The 5,115-nt window shown below is 43.3% G+C and overlaps 1 pseudogene; it reads left to right on the top strand.

Moving 5' to 3' along the window:
• Positions 1 to 3,934: 3,934 nt before the first annotated feature.
• On the top strand, positions 3,935 to 4,453 carry LOC115474128 (annotated as a pseudogene).
• The last annotated feature ends 662 nt before the right edge of the window (positions 4,454 to 5,115 follow it).

Here is a 5,115-nt window from a genome sequence, read left to right as displayed (position 1 = left end):
TTTTTCTTCATATTTGTTTCCAAATTATGAAGGCATTTCTTTATTTTAGCATTTTAATATTAATTTGCCAAGATAAAGGTGTGTACATTCATTGTGCAATAACAGAATAACTGACAGTACCATCTGCCAGCATCTGAAGTCACTCATAATAACTCCAGGTAATCCAGGCTTTCCTCCTCCTTTACTTTTATTTATTTATTGGATTGGGATTTATTAACTGCTTTTATAAAGAGATTCACCCAAGGCGGTGTACAGTAGGTACAGTTTAACATAAAATTTACAATTTTAACAGCATAACAGTGGTAAAAATGGTCTGTGTTATGTGCCTTTAGAAAATAGGCTACAAATAGTTACCATCTTGCCCTCTCAACCTAGGACACCTGTTCCCCTAGGTTTTCCTTAAAAATAAATTCTTTCATACTAAAGGAATATATTGGAAATTAAGTGGATTGTGTGTGCCTTTCATAAATTACAGGCGAGTAACTTATTTATTTAGATTTTGCTCATACCTTTTTCAGTAGTAGCTCAAGGTGAGTTACATTCAGGTACACTGGATATTTCTCTGTCCCAGGAGGGCTCACAATCTAAGTTTGTACTTGAGGCAATGGAGGGTTAAGTGACTTGCCCAAGATTACAAGGAGCAGCAGTGGGAGTTGAAGTGGCCACTTCTGGATTGCAAAACCAGTACTCTAACCACTAGGCCACTCCTCCATTCCACTTAGCTGTACAGTTTTATGGTAGTCCTATTATTATTAGGTTTCAATTTGCTGTTTTCAGGTTTACCTCATTTAGGACCTCTTATCAAACTGCACTAGCAGTCCTCAGTGTGATAATGCAGACAAAGCCTTCACTTTGAATGGGTTTTGTCGGCATTGTCACTAAGGAACTGCTAGCTAAGTTACTCACCTGTAATTTGTGAAAGACACACACAATCCACTTAATTTCCAATATATTCCTTTAGTAGGAAAGAATTTATTTTTAAAGAAAATGTAAGTTATAAGCAAATTGAACATGGCACCGCCGATAGAAATCAATAGATCCTTATTGTGTGGCTGCTGTATGGACACATTGCAGAATTATGAAATTTCAGACATTATACAAACAATCCACCAGATGGAGATAAAGTGCTATTTACTGACCAGGTATCCTGTATCCTCTTGAATGTAAAAGCAAAAGTTACCAAACAAGCTGTAGAGCACAGCTTCACAGTCTTTTTTTGTGACTATGACCCCCTAATATGGCCATATAAAATTGTGTGACCCCCTCCCCCCCAGGTGTACAGAATAATGATTACCTATGGAAAGCCCACCTAGCTTGTGACCCAAAGGCAGGTTTTGTGACCCCATGCGGAGTCCCAACCCACAGTTTGGGAATCTTTGCTGTAGAGAGTAATTTTATAACAGGTTTCCTAGGTTGAGAGGGCAAGATGGCAACTATTTGTAGCCTATTTTATAAAGGCACATAACATAACCCCCCCCCCCCCCCCCCCCCATGTATATTTGTAAAACTTTCCCAGGAAAGCTGCAGGAATTGCATATAACATGAAGCCTCTGACATTCATGTCTGCTCATAAACAGGTAAAGGTATAAATGTTCCGTCTATGCTCCATGCAGAATCTACTCCAAAAATGCCCCCACTTACATCACATGAAAGTAGATACACCTAGTGGGGCAATATTTATAAGCAGCATTTTAGACATGTCTACTCTCATATATGCACAAAAATGCCTTTATAAATTACCCCATACTCTACACTGTCAGCTTTGTTTTGTTTGGTAGGTTCTTGTTGTTGTTTTTGTTACAGAATATTTGGCCTATTTTGACCAGAATCCAAACAGTCTAATGTACCCCATAGGGTTAGGTTGCAGAATGATATCTTTCCCCCACCCCAAAAAAAGGGGGCACAAAGTGATAGTTATAGCTATAGTTTAATAAATTTGCTAAACCACCATGGTTAGCTAGCAGATCTTGGCGGTTTATAGTAATCTAAATAACTTGAAAGGAAAGGAACTACAAAACATTGATAGGAAAGAAAATCAGCCATTCCAGAGAACACATCCAGACAGGAACAAGGAGAGAAAGGGGATGGGACAGGGAGTAGACACAAGCAAAATAGGAGGGGTAGGAATGGGATAGTGCAGAAATAAGAATGGTCAGCCTCAAGATTATATTTTAAAAGGTGAGGTGAAGGCCTGAGTAAAAAGCCAGGTCTTTAATCCAGAATTTTTGAATGAAAGTTCTGCATGAAAGTGTAGGGGAAGGGAATTCCACGGGAATGGTGCAGTAAAGAAAAAGGCAAGATGCCTGATTGATTCCAATTGGGCAAACTTAGGGCCAGGTAAAACTAAGCGGTGATCATTAAGAGAACAAATGAGGTGCTCAGGTGAATAAAGAATGGTGAGAGAGGATAGGTATGGAGGCCAACTCTATGGGCCTTAAATGCAAGTGTGAATAATTTGAAGATTATGCGCTGGTTGACAGGAATCCAATGATATTTCTGTAGTAGAAGAGAAGTATGGTTGTGGTGTTGGGCATGGCATAGCAAACAGATGGCTGCATTCTGGAGGGATTGAAGTCTCTTCATGTTGGACCAAGTGCAACCTAAATATACTAACAGGCTTATTTTCGAAAGTGATTGCCGGCCATTTCCCGACATAAATTGGGAGATGGCCGTCGATTTCTCAAAAGTGGTGAAATCGGTATAATCGAAAGCGGCTGTTTTGACAGCATCGCCGTTTTCCCATCGCTTCGCCGGCGAACATTCAAGGGGCGTGTCAGCAGCGTAGCGAAGGCGGGGCATGGGCATGGCTACCAGATGGCCGGCTTTCGCCGATAATGGAAAAAAAAGCGGCGTTAAGCAGTATTTCGCCGGGTTTACTTGGTCCTTTTATTTTCACAACCAAGCCTCAAAAAGGTGCCCCAATTGACAAGATGACCACCGAAGGGAATGGGGGATGACCTCCCCGTACTCCCCCAGTGGTCACCAACCCCCTCCCACACTAAAAAAATTAATATAAAAACCTTTTTTGCCAGCCTGGATGCCAGCCTCAAATGTCATACCCAGCTCCCTGACAGCAGTATGCAGGTCCCTGGAACAGTTTTTGTTGGTTGCAGTGGACTTCAGGCAGGCGGACCCAGGCCCATCCCACCTACCTGTTCCACTTGTGGAGGTTAATGTAGAGCCCTCCAAAACCCCCCAAAACCCACTGTACCCACATATAGGTGCCCCCTTTCACCCATAAGGACTATGGTAATGGTGTAGAGTTGTGAGGAGTGGGTTTTGGGGGGGATTTGAGGGGGCTCAGCACACAAGGGAAGGGAGCTATGCACCTGGGACCAATTTTTGAAGTCCACTGCAGTGCCCCCTAGGGTGCCTAGTTGATGTCCTGGCTTGTCAGGGTGACCAGTGCACTACATATGCTGGCACCTCCCACGGCCAAATGGCTTGGATTTTGCCGGGTTTGAGATCGCCGGCAGTTTTTTCCATTATCGCTGAAAAGCAAAAGCGACTAAATCCAAGGCATTTGGCCGGGCTAGACCGTATTATCGATAATACGGTTCCAGCCAGCTGTTGCGCCGCTGCCAAAATAGATCACTGGCGAACTATTTCGCCGGTGACGTTCGATTATGCCCCTCCACAGGTCCTAGAGGGCTCACAATCTAAGTTTTTTTTGTTTGTTTGTTTGTTTTGCATTTGGGGCAATGTTGAGGTTGCTAATACCATTTTGTTGTTCCTGTAGGAATGGAAGGGTGTTATGTTGCAGCTGCTTAGCCCTTTCAGTTGTTCTTGTGAGAGTGGGAGGTGCTGTGATGGTACTGATGAACCTTTCTTATTATTTGGAACAATTCCTGAATGTCACTGCACATCACTGGAGATGTCTCATTCATTTGAAAGAAAATTCTGTGTCCAGAACCGCCGCACACAGTGCGCAGCGTCCAGAAGCAGGACCAGGAGTACCAGAATCGCAGACATGTCTCTTTCTAACAAGCTCACGCTGGACAGGGTGGATGTGAAGGGCAAGAGGGTGATAATGAGGGTTAACTTCAATGTTCCAATAAAAAATAACCAAATCACAAACAACCAAAGAATCAAGGCAGCTCTTCCTAGCATTCAGTACTGTTTGGACCATGCTTCCAAGTCTGTGGTTCTTATGAGTCACCTGGGCTGACAAATACTCATGCCTGACAAATACTCACTAGCTTCAGTGGCAGCTGAAGACCCTGTTGGGAAGGGAGATCATTTTCCTGAAAGACTGCATGAGTTCAGAGGTAGAGAAGACCTGTGCTGATCCTGCTCCTGGCTCCATCATTTTCCTGGAAAACCTGCGCTTCCATGTGGAGGAGGAGGGGAAAGGAAAAGATGCATCTGGAAACAAGATCAAGGCTGATGCTGCACAAATGGATGCTTTCTGAGCATCCCTTTCCAAACTGGGAGATGTGTACATGAATGATGCCTTTGGTCAGCCCACCTGGTCATCTCTACCCTTCCACTGTTTGTCCCGGACCTAGCCTGAGATGTTTCTGGGAACTCTAGTGCTCCTCCAGCAGCCAAGTTAAACTGTCTTTTCTTGTAGTTTTCTTGTTGGGAAGGGGAGCCTTATCAGGGTTTTAGCCTTAGGGCAAACCTGACTCTGCTGGTGAGTGTCTGTTATAGTCCCAGAGGTCAGATGTCAGCTTTAGCTTTGGTCTGGTTCTGGATTCCTTTCTCTGGTCCCAGGTCCACTTCTTAGGGGCAGTGGATTTGGTAGCATAATAATACTTAACATTTAACACTATTTCTCCAGAAAACTATTTTTGAACAATATTTGTCTTAAAATACAACATACAAATGTGGCTTTGAAAAGGGTATTTTATCTAGAAATAGGCTGACTGCACTTAGGGCAGAAAGATAATACAGCACTGCTTTGTCTCACAGGCTGCACGTAAGAAGGGGTGTGTGGATGTATATCTGAAGGTAGAGGTATAAGTGGGTGGGTCTGTGTGTGTCTGAAGGTAGGGGTGTGTGTGTGTGTGTGTGTGTGTGTGTGTGTGTGTGTGTGAATGTGTGTCTTTACATAAGTACATAAGTATTGCCATACTGGGAAAGACCAAAGTTCCATCAAGCCCAGTATCCTGT

The sequence above is a fragment of the Microcaecilia unicolor genome, chromosome 7, assembly GCF_901765095.1.
Source record: "Microcaecilia unicolor chromosome 7, aMicUni1.1, whole genome shotgun sequence".
NCBI classification, from domain to species: Eukaryota; Metazoa; Chordata; class Amphibia; order Gymnophiona; family Siphonopidae; genus Microcaecilia; species Microcaecilia unicolor.
This window is presented reverse-complemented; position numbering and strand designations above follow the sequence as displayed.